The sequence below is a fragment of the Hippopotamus amphibius genome, chromosome 11 (genome assembly GCF_030028045.1).
Source record: "Hippopotamus amphibius kiboko isolate mHipAmp2 chromosome 11, mHipAmp2.hap2, whole genome shotgun sequence".
In the NCBI taxonomy this organism is placed as follows: Eukaryota; Metazoa; Chordata; class Mammalia; order Artiodactyla; family Hippopotamidae; genus Hippopotamus; species Hippopotamus amphibius.
This window is the reverse complement of record NC_080196.1, coordinates 49,323,709-49,342,052: the sequence shown is the minus strand read 5'-3', so window position 1 is coordinate 49,342,052 and position 18,344 is coordinate 49,323,709. Positions and strand designations below refer to the sequence as shown.

Below are 18,344 nucleotides of genomic sequence, written 5' to 3'. Positions count from 1 at the left end.
GCAACAGCGTGACTCTAGATAAGTTTCTTAACCTTTCTAAAACTCATCTGTAAAACAGATGATAATTTTACCCCAATAGGATTTAAATAAAATACCATCTATAGAATGAATCCCATAGCATCGCAGTAAATGTAATAAATGTCCCCATAAGTGTAAGCTATTGGTTCTTCAAAATAATGTCTTCTTCCAAACAATGACATCAGAGCCAGCTCTCTCCCATTTTTACTTACGCAAGACTTAACATGAATCACTAGTGAATTTCCTCTTGTGGGCTTTGGCCCAGAATACCAGCCTGCTGTGTGGACCCTTCCAGTCACCCCATCTACAAGCCACTTTCCTTAGTTTCACAGCGTCCGTGGCTCCATCCAAGTCAGATTTGTACCTGCGGGTAAGAAACAGCCAATGTGGCAGCGGCTGGGCCTTGGGAAGGAGCTGGGGCTTCCGGGGACGGAGCCCTTAGAGTGGCCGCCCTGCAAAGGTGTAGAGATGCGAGCACAGCGAAGTCCCCACTTATCCGGGCCCACAAATGCCCGCTGCACACCCGCCAGCTACAGTTAAACAGCTCTGCTTTGTCGGCTCCTACCCAGGGCCGCAAACTGAAATGCTATCAGGCCAGGAGGATGACATATGCCTGTGTAGCGACGGCTGGATGTCAGGCTGGTAAGTGGGGAGATCGGATCCGACTGGGAGAGTGTAAGCCCACAAAATTTAAAAAATAAATAAATAAAAGGAAACGGAAGAAGAACAGAAAGGTGTGCAAGTCTGTGAGTTTTCGATCCATGTCCCACTGTCTTCTATCCCCTAGCTTTCCATCCCAGCCTCACCATACTCCCGTGCCCAGGCCCATCCAGGCTGTGCTCCTCTGGGGGCTGACGGACTGAAAAGGTAGTAGGTGGTCTCCTCAAACCCAGAATTGGTCTGTGAATCCTCCCTAACAACCTCCCACCACCCATAAACAGTCATCTCCTTCCTCCACTTCTCTGTTGACCCAGAAATTAGATCACTATTTGCTAAATAAATATTATGAATATATCAGTCCTGTCGTATTGCAATCCCCTCCAAAGGAAAAACATTTTGCACGTTGATGGAAAGCAATTTTCCCCTTAGTTTCATGATTAATAATCAGATTGTAGATTAAAAGATAAATCAACATTTGAGAATTTGATTTATATCTGAAAACCCTGATGTGCATGAAAATTGTATATTTTTTTTCTAATTTTTAAATTAATTTCTATCCAACCGAAGTTCCTTTGCCATCCAGCTGTCAGGAAATTTCAGTCTTCGTTATGTTGGAGACTTCCTTTTCTTCAAGCAGTAAAATGATCCAGGGAGCAGAGGTGTTGCCAATGCAAGAGGAGTCTCCTCTGAGCTTAAACATTGGTAATGCTTCCCACTTAAATGTCTCTTGCTGAAGTTCACATAACCCCTTCAAAGAGTGGTACCCCCCTGCTTTCAAATTTATGTTTCAAGTACAAGAATCTTGGCAAAGCTGGGAGCCACTATTGTAGGGTTCCACCTAGCCAACTCTTGAGGTCTGGCCACCTCCTTTAACACTGATACAGTGGGGCAAAGACCCCTGCTCTTCTAAGAACTCCTTCCCCCTCATTTTTTACCTCCTTCCTCTCTCCGGGAATCAGCCCCTCTTCCCTCTGTTGCAGTCCAAGATAATCTGTTTCCTCTTAGGACCTCATTTCCAAAAGGACATCTGATTTCATCTCTTCATGAATTGTTTTTTAAAAAGACAGGAAAATGTGTTGACTGCAGGCAGCATCTATCCTCTGCCCTTCCAAAAGCGCTGCAAGAAGGAAATGTCAAGGTCCTGATGACCTGCTTGAAATCAAGGCGGGGGGAAAAAAACAAGGAGAACAAAACTCATCACTATTTCAATACATTGCCTCTCTTTAGGAGGTTCAAGATTGTCAAGAGACCTCTCCAGGGAAATGTTGACCTGTGTCTGCTACTTTTTCATCTTGCTGTTTGAATCTTTTTTCTCCTACTATGTAACTATATCTTTTCAAATGTCTGTTTCTTTCACTATATGTCAAAACAACCATCTATTTCATATTCTTCTCTGCAGTGTGTATATATGATTGCTCATATGACTTAAACTATTTATGTTTGCATAGGCGACACCATTGCCCACATGGAACCACAAGGATTTATAAAAATTCTGACGTGTCTTGTCCTACAGCTGACTATTTGGAAAAATATCCTATGTATGGCAGTGTTCTTCCACCTCAGAGTATGAAGCCCAAGGAAGAATTTCAAGCATATTGTGGTAAAATGGAAAGAAGAATAACCTTTAAGTAAATATCAAGAAACTATTTGCTTTACCTATTTTTCTCCCCCACTCTTCTAGTTTTAATAAAGTTTTTTTTCAACTTTTTAAATTAAACTATTTAGTTGATTTAAGTTGAACCAACCTAAGCAGCAAGAAACTGAGTCACAACTTGAAAAAACAGATGAGAATTAAGTTAGAATGACAAAAATGAGAAGGAAAAAGGGAACTATGAAAAGTTTTATTAGTTTTTTTTTTACCCTCCTAGAATCTCGTGTTTATGTGCTTTCCATTGTGACCGGAACCTAGAGGAATGCAGCAGCTTCCTAATGATTATGTTTTTATCTACTGTAGCTTTTGCATCTCTGACCTGTTTTCTAACTTTAAACAGCCAAGATGACCTTTTTATTTTATATTTTTAATTTTATTTTTTTATTGAACTGTAGTTGAGTTACAATGTTGTGCCACTCTCTGCTGTACAGCAGAGTGACTCAGTTATACACATGTAGACTCTTTTTTTATATTCTTTTCCATTATGGTTTATCACAGGATATTTAATATAATTCCCTGTGCTATACAGTAGGACCTTGTTGTTTATCCATCCTATATATAATAGTTTACATCTGCTAATCCCAAACTCCCAGCCCTCCCCCACCCACCTCCCCCTTAGCAACCACAAGTCTGTCTTCCATGCCTATGAGTCAGTTTCTGTTTTGTAAATAGGCTCGTTTGTGCCATGTTTTAGATTCTACATATAAGTGATATCATATTACTTGTCTTTCTGACTTACTTCACTTAGTATGATAATGTCTAGTTGCATTCATGTTGCTGCAAATGGCTATATTTTGTTCTTTTTTATGGCTGAGTAGTATTCCATTGTACATATATACCACATCTTCTTTATCCATTCATCTGTCAATGGACATTTCGGTTGTTTCCATGGTTTGGTTATTGTGAAGTGTGCTGCTATGAACACAGGGGTGCATGTATCTTTTTTTTTTTCTTTAACAACTTTTATTGAGAAACAATTGACATAAAATAAACTGCACATTTAAAGCATACAGTGTGATATTTTTTTCTTATTAGTAATGTATATATGGCAATCCCAATCTCCCAATTCATTCCCCCCCCACCCCGCTTTCCCCACTTGGTGTCCATATGTTTGTTCTCTACATCTGGGTCTCTATTTCTGCCTTGCAAACCAGGTGATTTGTACCATTTTTCTATATTCCGCATATATGTGTTAATATATGGTATTTATTTTTCTCTGACTCACTTCACTCTGTATGACAGTCTCTAGATCCATCCATGACTCTACAGATGTCCCAATTTCATTCCTTTTTACAGCTGAGTAGTATTCCATTGTATGTATGTACCACATCTTCTTTATCCATTCATCTGTTGATGGACATTTAGGTGGCTTCCATGTCCTGTCTATTGTAAATAGTGATGCCATGAACACTGGAGTGCATGTGTCTTTTGAATTATGGTGTTCTCATGGAAAAAGGTATTCCATGCAAATGGAAATCAAAAGAAAGCTGGAGTAGTGATACTCAGATAAAATAGACTTTAAAACAACAAATGTTGCAAGAGACAATAAAGGACACTATGTAAAGATCAAGGGATCAATCCAAAAAGAGGAGATAACAATCATAAATATATATGCACCCAACAGAGGAGCACCTCAATATATAAGGCAAATGCTAATAACTATGAAAGAGGAAATTGACAGTAACACAACAATAGTGGGGGACTTTAACACCCCACTTACACCAATGGACAGATCATCCACACAGAAAATTAATAAGGAAACACAAGCTTTAAATGACACAATAAACCAGCTAGACTTAATAGATATCTATAGGACATTCCATCCAAAAACAGCAGATTACACATTCTTCTCAAGTGCACATGGAACATTCTCCAGGATAGATCACATTTTGGGTCACAAATCAAGCCTTGATAAATTTAAGAAAATCAAAATCGTATTGTGTCTTTTCTGACCACAATGCTATGAGATTAGAAATCAATTACAGGAAAGAAACTGTAAAAAACATAAACACATGGAGGCTAAACAATACACTACTAAATAACCAAGAGGTCACTGAAGAAATCAAAGAGGAAATCAAAAAATACCTGGAGACAAATGACAATGAAAACACAACGATCCAAAACCTATGGGATGCAACAAAGGCAGTTCTAAGAGAGAAGTTTATAGCAATACAATCCTACCTCAAGAAACAAGAAAAATCCCAAATAAATCTTCAAGATTTTTGCCTAAATGCATTTCATAGGTGATTTCAGTGATCATATTTTAGCAACTGGTTAAGTATTAAGGAAAAACCAGTTTCTAAAATTAATAAAATAATGAATGGTTTAATCTGAATACAATAGCACTTAATTTACCTACATGAAAATTATACAGCAAGCCTAGACTTTTAACTAGGTAATTGAATTAAATTATAGGTCATGTCTACTCCGTAAAAATTAAATCCTCATGAAAATAGTTTTAACATCTCAAACTAGCATTCTGATTAAACATCCAAGCGATGAACTCACCACTCTAAACAATATAATTCATTTGTAATACTTATGTTGTGAAAATGTTCATCCCTTCAGATAGAATTACACAGCTACTGAATGATTCTGTTTCTCTCAGCGAGCTAAATATGCTCCATGTACACACAAAAAGGTAATAAAGAGATGCCTTAGTGGTAAAGTCATTTAGGTAGTGGGATCCTCTTGCTGAGAACAGTTACTCAGGGACACACAGGTCACAAGGAGAGAGGAGAGGACCATTTTTAACAGCAAACAGTAATTATAAAAAATCAAAAAGAGAAATACACACACACACACACACACACACACACACACAAATCCCTGGCCCAGATGCCTTCACTAATGAATTCAACCAAATATTTAAAGAAGAATTAATAGGGCTTCCCTGGTGGCACAGTGGTTAAGAACCTGCCTGCCAATGCACGGGGCATGGCTTCAAGCCCTGGTCTGGGAAGATCCCAATGCCGTGAAGCAGCTAAGCCTGTGGGCCACAACTACTGAGCTTGCACTGTAGAGCCCGTAAGCTACAACTACTGAGCCCATATGCCACAACCAGAGTTGTGCTTAGTTGCCTAGAGTCCGTGCTCTGCAACAAGAGAAGCCACCACAATGAGAAGCCCACACACCGCAATAAAGATCCAACGCAGCCAATTAATTAATTAATAAACAAAAGTCACACCACCAAACTGACCATTCACTTAGAAAAAAAAAATTAATACCAATTCTTCACAACCTATTCCAAAAATAAAAGAGAACTTTCCAACTCATTCTATGAGACCAGTATTACCCTGATATCAAAAACACAGACATTACAAGAAAAGAAAAATACAGATAAGTATCAACTAGATGCAAAAATTCTCAGCAAAATGCTCACAAACCAATTTCAGAAACACATAAAAAAGATGACCCACCCAGACAAAGTGGGATTTATTCCAGGAACACAAGGTTGGTTTAACATCCAAGTCAATTAATGCAAAAAATAATAAATAACCCATATCCTTTAAAATACAGTTAAAATCTCTGACTCTTGTGAGTCTTAACTGACATCTAACACTTTGTTTAAAAGGGTCTGCTGTTAAGAAGTAATGTTTCATTGAATAATGTTAAAAAAACAAACAAAAATCTGCATTTCCTTCCGTGATTCCCAGAACAAATCTACAGGACAAGATTGTCCTTTATGATTGAGTTTGTGATCTGTTATGTCATAAACTTTTTCTGGGTTTGTGTTTGTCTCTCTAGTCATAAGAACAACATGGAGATAGTCATTACTATTTTAATTTAATAAATAAAATTTAAAAAATCAAGTAATGTGATATACCAAACCAACAAAAGATATGATCATCTCCATAAAAGCTAAAAAAAAAAAAGCATTTGACAATATCCAATACACCTTTATGATAATAACGTTCAGCAAACTAGGTATGGAATGGAATCTCCAGCACCTGATAGAGAATATCTATAAAAACCCATAGCTAACGTCATTCTCGACGGTGAGAGACCGAATGCTTTTTCCTAAGATTAGGAACAAGGTGAGAACGTCCACTCTCACCGTTTCTATTCAGCATTGCTAGAGGTCCCAGCCAGGGTGATTAGGCTAGAAAAAGAAATAAAAGGCATTCAGATTGGAAAGAAAGAAGTAAAACTATTTCTATTTGACAGTGATATTTTGTATACAGAAAATCCTGAGATCCACCAAAAAACTACAAAACAATTCTATTTACAATATTTTAGAATAACTTTAGAAAGCAATTAATGCTCAGAAAGAAACTTAAAAGAGAAATGCCAAATAAACTCTGAAAACTGGAAAACATCACTGTAAGAAATTAAATAAACAGAAAGACATCCCATGATCACAGATCAGAAGACTTAATATTAAGATGGCAATACTCCCAAAACTGATCTACAGACTCAACACAATCCCTATCAAAATCCTAGCTGGCTCTCTGAAGAAACTAACAAGCGCCTTCTAAAATTCATATGGAAATTCAAGGGGCAGAGAATAGACAAAATGACCTTGAAAAAGAAGAACAAAGTAAGAGTATTAGGTAGAGCAGGATCAGAGTTCTAATCCTACTCTCAAACCACTCAGAACATGCCCTCAGTCTGAAAACTCAAATATACAGTTAGGGTGAATAAAAACTCTGGGCTTGGGTTTACTTATGGGATTTTTCGTATAAACTTACCATTTGTTTTATCACTTTGTAAGAAAGCTAAGTTTAAGACTACACACCAGGATAAATGTTTCTAAATCGTGTATAAACATTCATAGTGGCTCCTGTGACCTGGAATCAAGGAACAGTATCCATTTCTGGTTAAAATCTAAAACACTATTCTTTATGATGCTTCAAATATAGAGTAGCATCTCCCTCTGAAACCACAGTTCCAACTTGCAAAGTAGTACAGTGGCAGTCTTCCTTATTCTGACAGTCTGATGAGAACTTACAGAGCTCAGGCTGAAGAAAAGTACTTTTAGTATTTAAAACTCTATAGCCATTACTTTTCCAAGGAGTGACTGTACTTACATCAATATCCTCTTGGGTAAAAGTTTCTGGATCTTCTCCTATCATGTTGGCTAAATGTCTCTTTCCTATGTTGAATTCTTCAATCTGCTTTTTAATAAAATCCACTGTGTAAGTTTCACATCTTAAGGCTGCAACATTTTTCTTTGTTACAGCTGTGGTGTGTCTTAGCCTTAATATCTAGCAGAAAATACAAATGGAAAGAAAAGATTTTAAATGAAGCAATGATCTTACAGGCCACTGTCTCTAAATAAAACAAGCCATTTAAACAATTGTCTTTTTATCGTGGTACTCAATTGGCAGGAGTCTGGAGACAAGGTAAAAGGCTTGTTCAGACACCTGTTCCCTGTTGGAAAGCTTGCTTTTAAAAGCCTGTGCTTACAAAGTAGTTAAAACTACTAGCATTTCAACATATTAAAAACAATAATAATAAAAATAACTGTGAGTGACATGCTAACTCCGTATCTGCTACAAACATCAACATCTGATACCTACTGTATCTGAACACCACTCCCTTAAAAAGTGGCAAGTGGACACGCAGACAGAAACTAGGAAGCAGAAGACACAGACCTAGTGACTTGCTTCGAATGAACAGAATACCACGAACATGGCAGAACGTCACTTCTGAGATTAGGTGACAAAAACACTCTCTTTCCCCTCTTTTAATCCTCTCTTGATCAACCCGCGGGAAGCAAGATATGGTGAGCTGCCCCCCAGAGCTCCACAGGGCAAGAACTGAGGGTGGCCCTGACCAATAGCCAGCCCAATAGCTGGCAGTATGTGAGTGTGCGGGCAGCGAACTTCCACCCCCGGCCCGAGATGACAGTAGCCGCGGCCAGCACCTGGGACACTGCCTTATGGGAGACCCTGAACAGAAGGCCCAGTGTAGACTGTGCCTGGAATCCTGACCCAGAAACTGTGAGAGAAATACCTGCTGCTGCAGGCTGCTAAGTCTGGGGGTCGTCTGTCACACAGCACTAAGTATCTCATCACTCAGCACCCCAGTTACAGCAATAACACAGAGGACACGGAAGTTCACTTATCCTGTTTTGTGGGGAAAGACGGGGGGTGGGGGGGAACGATGGGCATACCTATCACCAAGCTTTCTTTACATAAGAACTTTTTAAACTACATACGGAAAATGCAAATTTTAATGTCCCAGTATTTTCCATAATTAAAAAACGAGGGACACACTAAATCTATCCTTAAAACGACAGGATGCGATCCCAAAGGGTTTATGCCACCAAAGGGGTTTTCTTTTCCATTGCTAATAAATGGGAATTTTTAAAAATTTAAAAGTTATCTGGGGGAAAACACAACTAATTTACAGAGCTGTATAAAGTATCTGATACAAACACCAATTTTTAAATTTGCTTTTCAAAGAGTTTTTAGCAATTGCCAGTATTTTATTGAGGCTCTACTGTAAACCAATTGGATACTGTAATAAACACAGAACAGTATAACCTCCAGGAGCCCACAAGTTGAGAGGTGAAAAGAACAGATCCTTAAGACAGAGACAACAATGTTGTCACAATAAAAGCAAAATATACAAGGGCTACGCCATCAGACGTCATCCCTCATTCTTCTCTGACAGACGGTGCAATTCAACAAGGGCATATTGGCTCAGTTAAAAATGAACGTGTAAGCACTAAGAAAGTGCTTAGTAGAAAATAAAGAGCACAGACTGACGTTTGTAGTAATAGTTTTCAACATAGAAATTGGTCTACTGCTTTTTCTTATTATGAAAGTCATAAATATTACAGAAAGCTAAGTTGGCATTCCTACATAAAATTATATTGATAGGCATTAAGAATTCATGGGTAACCTTTGTATCCCACCATGACTGTCAACCGCTTACAATAAAGCCAAAACTGCTTTCATTTGTGACAGTTAAAAAAAAATTCAAGTATTTTCACGTAGCAAAACACTTTCTAATCCTGTCTCACCATTTTTTTTCTTTGTTTTTTTGGCTGCGTTGGGTCTTTGTTGCTGCACACGGGCTTTCTCTAGTTGCAGCAAGCGGGGGCTACTCTTTCACTGCAGTGTGTGGTGGCTTCTCTTGTTGCAGAGCAAGGGCTCTAGGCATGTGGGCTTCAGTAGTTGTGGCATGTGGGCTCAGCAGTTGTGGCTTTCGGGCTTTAGAGTGCAGGCTCAGTAGTCGTGGCACAGGGGCTTCGTTGCTCCACGGCATGTGGGATCTTCCTGGACCAGGGATGTAACCCATGTCCCCTGCATTGGCAGGCGGATTCTTAACCACTGCTCCACCAGGGAAGTCCCTCTCACCAATTACTATACCAATTATAATTGCTATAACCAATTATTTGCTGTTGCCAGAATCCACTGACTCTGTACATCTCTGTCTCTTGTGTACCTATTACATCTTCCTAGTACAGAATATCTCTTTTCTCATGTAACTCCTCACTGACTCTCCCATCACCTCCTCTGGAAAGCTGCCTACCACTCTACCCACTGCAACTCATTTGTATCAGGCACTGCACTTCTGTGCTCTTCTGTATTTACCTCTTTAAATCTCTCAGTACACTATGTGTAGACCCTTGATATTCATGGGTTTAAAACCAGAAAAATTTGGCCATTCATGAGTAATAGTCTGTCCTCCTCCCCAAATTTGGGACACTCAGATATCTGTACTTTAACTGAGGTATGAATATGAAATATGTATGCCACAATTCTGGTATGCAGGGGAAAACCTGCTGCAGGGCCTCCCAACTGAGTACCCAGGAGACACTGCTGAACAGAACTTGTCTCTTTTTCCTTTTGCATCAGTGTCTCTCAAACATTTTTGACTGTGACCCACAGTAATAGCTACTGCTTACATCACTACCTAGGACACACACATATATAACAAAACACAAAAATATATATAAGATGCACTTTGCCTATCATAACTATCCTATTCTCTCCAGTCCCTTCTTTAACCTTTTAAGAGATTTCACAACTAATAGGTTATGACCCAAACTAAACAAAAAAAAAACAGGTGTAGTGTTTCAGCAACTCATGAAGTGATTAAAAACTTTATTTTATGACACATGGCCCCTAAGAGAAATACAAAGATTCACAATGGAGATGAAAGTGAAGAAACATTAATATTTAAGACAGACAAGCTCTGTGCCAGGAAAAAAGCTTTATAAATGTCTTTAGCCATAGAGAAGGAAACATTAAGGGTCTGTAAGTGAGGTCAGATAAGTCTTTCAGCTGTATCTGAGCTGTACTGCATGTGCTAATATGTGCTGTGGTGGTATTCAGGAAGCTGGGGACTCAGCATTCTCAGGATCATCCCTTGAGAGTGCTAAGGGTCAATACCATCTAGTAATTGTTTGACTTCAATGATTTGTTTACTTCTCAGTGCCTGGCTCAGGTGAAGTGCTCAGTAAACATTTGCCATGTGGATGAAAAAGAAAAAAGCTTTATTTCAAGAGTGGTCAGGCAGGTCAATTAAAGTAACAAGAAGAAATCATTTTTCACCCACTTTACTGAAAAAATAATACCACCTAACACAGGTGGAAAGAAGGGCATGCTCACACATCTGCCATGGACTGTGAATTGCTACAGCCTCTCTGGAGAGCTATGTGGAAATACCTATTAAATGTCCACTGAGAAGTACACACCCTTTGCAGTAATCACCTCACCACTGGGACTCTCTCCTACAGAAATAAAAGCATCAGGTAGAAGATATGTGATGTAGTAAGAATTATACCAGGATGTTTACTGAACACTTTATTAGTGGGAAGAAAAAGGAAACAAAACAAATACCCACCAAGTGTTAAACTACCTTTGATACACTCACACCACAGAACATTAGGCAGCAGTTAGACACATAACAGGTGATGTGGAGAGACTTCTACTACACATGTAAGTTAAACAAGCAAAACCTAGAGCAGAATCTATTTTTTGAAAGTATGCATATGCATGTATGTCTGCATATGGTTAAAAGCACATAGAGAAAGACACAGAGGATACATACATTCAGGTTTGGGAGTTACAGGGAAGGAGAAAAAGGTAACAGCTCTCTGCCCCCTCCCCCACAGTCAGTGTTAACAATAAAAACACTGCGGATGCTACAGCCCCTTTCATAGAAAATTACATGTATACAGAAAGGATACGCTCAAAAGAGATTCATGAAAAAAAAAAAAAAACTTCCAGCCTATTTTCCAGTTAAAAAACAATAAAAACAAATGTTTGATGGATAAATGAACGGATGGATTGGTTGATTTGAGTTAAAACATAAAAGAGAATTTTTAAAAAGATTGTATTCCTCCTTCTAACGTAGTTTTTGATCATAGCACTTGACTTCTTTACAATATCGGGTACTGTTAATCACTTCCCCTCCTTGGAACATTCTCCTGTTTTCTATGACTCCACACTGCCTGGTTCCCCCCTACTTCTTTGGCAGGTCATTCTCAGTCTCTTGCGGGCTCCTCTGTCTCTGTTTGTCCTTCAGGGTCTGGTTCCTCTGCTTATTCCTCATTCAATAAATAGACCCTCCCGTAGATGATATGATTCATTGCCAAAACCTCAATTACCATCAAGGTAACAGAGGTCTTGTCAGTCAGCTTTCTTCTTGAACTACAGACTGACGTCTCTCTGGGTCTACTGGAAATCGCCACTCGGACATCCCAACTATGACTGTATACTAAATACAATTATATCCGAAACGAAGCTCGTTTTCGTCCCTCTCAAATCTTGTTCTTCCCACTCAGATGCCATGTCAGTAAATGGCATCGTCGTGCCATCGCTGTGAAGCTAGAATCCTGCCTTCCCCCTCCCCTCAGGATTAAATTCAATTTACAAGTTCTGGTCTCCACCTCTCCAGAGACAAAGTACAGGGAAAATTAAGAAAACGGCAAGTGCAGAGATGCAAGACACTTTAAAAGCGTCACTCTCTCTGCTCTCCACCGTGTGACTTTCTGCATTAAGTCCTCGGGCCACTGCAGGAGTCCAGTTCTCATCCTCCTCCTCCCTCTGGACCAGGGGCTCGCCGGCAGGGCGAGACCCATCACCCACCCAGGCGGCGGGTCAGGCGAGGGGTCGCTCTCCTTCTGTCTCAGAAAACTTTCCCTCCACTGCACCCTGCGAAAACCAGCAACAACTTCCAGGCTGGGCACTGCAAGGCAATTCCCCTCCTCTTTCCACCTCAGGCCTCTGCTGAGCACCTAACCCCCAGGGGCCCCGTCTGAGGGCGCGGAGACCCAGGGGACCGTGGCGGCGGCGGCTCCACATCCGCGCGCCACGGGGACCCGCACTCCCACATCCCCCAGGCCTTACCTGGCCCCCAGGACTTCCCTGCAGCTCAGCAGCCGCGGCTTTCCAGAGGCCCTGTCCCCGGGCAAAGCTAACCCCACCCCCGAGAGAGAGGCGGTAGGAAGCAGCTGCGCCGCAGACGCACGGGGCACCGGCAGGTCAGTTGCGGGAGGCGCGGGCTGGAAGGCGAAGGGGCAGGGCCTGCGGGCCGCGCTGGCGCCGACGGGCTCCGGGGCCTCCAGGCTGCGGGGAAGCGGCGGTGGGGCCGGGTGTGTCCCGCGGCCGCAGGCGGCTCGTCGCTGCGTGGGGGCGGCAGCCCGCGGGGCGAGTCCGAGGTCGACATCCCGGGCCCCGCGCATCTTCTGCGCGTCCTGAGGTCGGTCGCGCGCAGTCTCCTTGGAGCGGCTGCTACGTGGCTGTCTCACCGCCCCTGCGGCTCCACGTGCCCTCTGCCCTAGCGCCGGCTCGCCTGCGCAGCCCTGTCTTTCTGCTCCATCATCACCCAGCTCCTCTCCCAGCTCAGCAGGACCGAGCTCCGTGTCTCTGCTCCCAGCCGACCCCTTCCTGGCTTGGGTTTTCCCTCCTTCTACCTTCCTGCGTGGATCGGTGTCCAGGGGCTCCACTCTCCTCCGGAAACTGGGTGTTCCCTAAGTGTGCGGTGCGCAGGCTAACCCTTAAGCCGGTGAGGACAGACGCTTGTCTTTGCTTGTCACTCCCTTGTGTTACTACTAAGCCTCCCTGGAAACCCAATCAGAACTAAATAAATGGGTGTGAATATAGATGAGTATGCCTCGCCTTCTGAGGCTTGTTTGCACCTGACATTAACTCCCAGGGCGCTTTCTACGAAATTCGTATGAAAGGATGTAAGAAGCCGCTCTGAAAGGGTTTCCAAACACTTAGATTTGAAGGAGCCCCCGTAAAATTAATACACATATACACACACGCATACGGAAAACCTGAGGCCAAGTTGTCAAGCAAATGAATGTCATCTACTATCACCACTATTTCGTAAAACACAGAACCTTTTAATGATAAGAAGGTAGAAATGACGATCTCGGAATGAAGTGTGGTCCTTCAAATGGAATGCACTTAGGTGTATGAAAAGTTCATTCTCTCGTTCTTTTTGTTGTTACCTTTTAGGCCAGTGAAACTTTCATCAGAAGTTGGCAGAGGCCCATGAACTAGCATTTGAGAACCAAGGCTTTACAGCTCATTAAAACAGATGTCCTTCAACAGCGCTTCCCTCACACTGGAAAAAAAAAATTATCTTAATTGTGGAAATTTCACCAAGACAAATAAGTATGTAGAAGCAGAATTTATATCATTTTTTCCAAACTGACATGTTGGAGCATTTAAAAACTACTTAAGTACTGAAATTAAGGTTAGGAATTGTGGGAGTTTTTTTCTCTCATTTTTTTCTCTAAAATTCATGTTATGATCTTTTACTAGATTACAGTAAAGCAAATGTAATACATCTCCCACCTCTAGGGGCAACGCTTGGACTGCTGCATTTAATTTCCTGTGTAGCCTTTGAGTTTGGGAAGAAATACGTAACTGTAGGCTGACATCGGGTGCATAATTTGGAGACAGAAGGAAAGATTGGAATCAGGAATGTACTGATAATGTACCAATAAACATTTAAAATATGAAAAAACTGTAATTTTACCAAACAGCTACAGCTTAGGTTCATTTAATTTTTCTCTCATTTTCTGAGCACCTGTTATGTCAGACATCAGGCATCCTCGTCCCATATCAGGATCACAAAATCCCAACAGTCCAACATGCTGGAGTCACATAAATATGAGGATTCGGTTCTAAAATCAGCTTCTAAGGTAAATATCAGGAGAATTGAATCGTTGGGCTAACAACACCAAGTGTTGCCGAGATGTGAGAAGGCAGGAACTGTTAGATGCTGCTGGTGAGAGTGTAAATTAATATAATTTTCCTGAAATCAAAGAATCAATGATTAAAATTTAAGATGAGCACATCCTACAATGCCTCAATTACATTCCTAGGTATATACCCTGCAGAAATTCTTGTACAGTATGTCAGGATGCTGTTGGGGAAGCTAGCAAAGTAGTCTTGTTCAGGCTTCAGAGGCGGCACTAGATCTCTCTCTGATGGGACAATGACATTAAAGGGGGCTATGTGCCAAACTGCTGAGCTACACCCAGGCCAGCAGGGGTGGCACCAGCACACCTTGTAAACCACTAGGTGAGATAGGGAGTAAGTCATGGGACTTCTCGCACCTTGAGGGTCTGGCCAGGCCCCCAGGGATCAAGAACATTCCAAGGCTTAGGAGTTAAGACCAAGGCATTTATGACAATAACCAGGGCTGCACACTTGCACATAGGCTGATTGTTATCACCCTGCAGCCTGGTGCTAAAAGCTCGGCTCCTTTGAGTGGCAAACTGAAGCAGACAGCCGTAGAGTGGACACACTGCCTGGTGTGTCCCCCTTCCCAACTGGGACTCCAGATGGCTGTTCCAGGGACTTCCCAACACTGCTTGGATGTGGATAAAGGTGCTTCCCTAATTCGGTGATGTATAAACCTCTACCTGTTACTCTTCTTTCTTAATTAGTATACTGTAATTTTTTGTTAATTCAATAAATTCTCTAAATTCTTGCTTAAACCGAGTGCAGAGTGCTTATTTTGCCAGCGAATCCTAAGGCCCTTGACACCCAAAGTAAGGCTTTCTGGCAAAACAGATAGATGTATACAAATGTTCATAGAATCCAATTTTTTTGTAACAACACAAAAAACCTACACACATCTTTAAAGGATTCCTAGAAAGCGTCCCTGGAACTGCAGAGCTTTGGTGATCAATGTGGAAAACTTTAGTCTAGAAAAAACACGAGAGCTTGATGTGGCCACAGACAACTGAGATCTTCAGAGAACTTTGAATCAAAGATGACCAAAGAACGAAATAATGCTATTTGCAGCAACATGGATGGAACTAGAGGTTATCAAACTAAGTAAAGTAAGTCAGAAAGAGAAAGACAAATACCACATGATATCACTCATATGTGGGATCGAAAATATAGCACAAATGAACTATCTATGAAACAGAAACGGACTCACAGACACAGAGAACAGACTTGTGGTTGCCAAGGGTGGGTGGGGGGGGGGATGGAGTGGGAGTTTGGGATTAGCAGATGCAAACTATTATAGATATCATAATATAATATCTGTATTATCTCTAAATAATATCTAAATATCTATAAATAATATCTAAATATCTATAAATATTATTATATTGTAGAATGGATAACAACAAGTTCCTACTGTATAGCACGGGGAAAAAAAAGATGACCGAACACTGTATGTTTCAGGGAAAGTGCATAAAATGTGGATCAAGGTAACAGAGCTGTCCTCTGAGCTTGCCGCAGACTCACTTTCGACACGTGGTGGTCATTTAGCTTATGGAAAGCCTGCATTTCTCATCAGTGTAAGAGGGGTGATCCTCAAAAGTATGGTCCCCAGAGCAGGAACTTCAGCATTACTTACAAAAAAAAAAGGAAGGAAATTTAGACACAGAGACAGGCATGTACAGAGGAAAAACAATACTGTACAAACACACAGGGAGAAGATGGCCATTTACAAGCCGTGGAGCACCTAAGGCCACCGGAGGCAAGGAAGGAGGATCTGGAACAAATTCTCCCTCACAAGTCTTAGAAGAAACTCACCCTGCTGACCTTGATCTTGGACCTCCTGCCTCCAGACTGTGAGATATACACTCTCCCTCCTGCAGAGCTGCACTGACTTGCCCAGAACAAGTGATCTGCCCTTCCTCTGAGTGAAGGACAGGATGTGAAGAAAGCCAGCATCACTTGTGCTCAAACCATTACCACGGAAACTTTCTTACCTTGACTTTAGTTTATGATACTTCAACTAAAAAAATTATGTCCATTGTAAAGCAATTATACTCCAATAAAGGGCTTACAAAAAAAAATGACACCTAAAAAATTAGGTGACTAAATATTTTGATTCCTAAAGATCTTTAAAAAATTCAGTAACTTCCTACTTTATTACGGTTTCTCAAATTAATGCTTTTTTTTTTCAAGAAAACTGTAGTGGGGGAGGCAACACCTTCCCTGCAGAGTTACCTCCCACTGCGCTGTCCACTCGCCCCCACAGGACACACCTCCCTGTGCTGCAACTGGGAACTCTCCCTGCTGCCTTCCTGCCTTTGCACCCCTGCCTTTGTCCCCATCTTGCCTGGAATGCCCTTCCTCCCAGCAGTCCTGGGGATGCACCATGGATTTGGTTCTAAAACATCCACAGTGTTTTATATATATATATATATATATATATATATATATATATATATATATACACTTTTTTTTTGGAGTATAATTGCTTTACAATGCTGTGTTAGTTTCTCCTGTACGACAGAGTGAATCAGCTGTTTGTACAGATATCCCCATATCCCCTCCCTGTTGAGCCTCCCTCAAACTCTCCGCATCCCACCCCTCTAGGTCATCACAAAGCACCACACTGATCCCCCTGTGCTGTGCAGCGGCTTCCCACTAGCTATTATACATTTGGTAGTGTATATATGTCAATGCTACTCTCTCACTTTGTCCCAGTTTCCCCTTCCCTTCCATGTCCTCAAGTCTGTTCTCTATGTCTGTGTCTTTATTCCTGCCCTGTCATTAGGTTCATCAGTACCATTTTTCTAGATTCCATATATATGTGTTAGCATACGGTATTCGTTTTTCTCTTGCTAACTTACTTAACTCTGTGTGACAGACTCTAGGTCCATCCACCTCACTACAAATAACTCAATTTCTTTCCTTTCTATGGCTGAGTAACATTCCGTTGTATATATGTGCCACATCTTCTTTATCCATTCATCTGTCGATGGGCATTTAGGTTGCTTCCACATCCTGGCTGTTGTAAATAGTGCTGCAATGAACATTATGGTACATGTTTCTTTTTGGATTATGGTTTTCTCTGGGTATATGCCCAGGAGTGGGATTGCTGGGTCATATGGTAGTTCTATTTTTAGTTTTTTAAGAAATATCCATACCATTCTCCATAGTGGCTATACCAATTTACATTCCCACCAACAGCGCAGGAGGACTCCCTTTTCTCCACACCTTCTCCAGCATTTATTGTTCCTAGATTTTTTTGACGATGGCCCTTCTGACCAGTGTGAGGTGATAGCTCATCATCCACAGTTTTTTAATACTTCTCCCTTCAAGAGATGGAGAGCTACCCTTGCATGAGAGTTGGACTTAATGACCTGCCCGCAAAGGACAGGATAAAGTGGAAGGCTGGTGGATGCTTGAATTCTAGTCACTGTGGCTTCCTGTTTGCTCTCTCTCTCTCTCGAAGTGCCCACTCTGGGGGATCTCAGATTCCCAGACCACAGAAATTATGACATAACAAATACATGTTGTCTTAAGCCACAAAAACATGGGGCACTTTATTCTACAGCAACAAATAGCTAAATCACCTGGGAATTTGTTCCGAATGCACATTCTTGGGGCCCAGTCCAGACTTATTTTATCTGGAGGGTGAAGTGCAGCCCTCCAAATACTTCAAGATTCTTGTTTCGTTTTATTTTTTAATTTATGATTTGTTGTTTAGTAGGAGGTCAGATTCCATGACATTTAACCTGGTGGCAATCCCCTTTCCCATTTTGATCATCTGGCAGATTCCTACCCTCACTGTGTGTGTGTGTGTTTAAAAGATACATAACATAAAATTTACCATTTTAGGA

General features: G+C 41.2%; 1 pseudogene; it reads left to right on the top strand.

The window, feature by feature from the left end:
- The first annotated feature begins 105 nt into the window (after positions 1–105).
- The window catches only part of LOC130830899 (stabilizer of axonemal microtubules 2-like), a 39,173-nt pseudogene continuing 20,934 nt past the window's right edge, over positions 106–18,344 (top strand).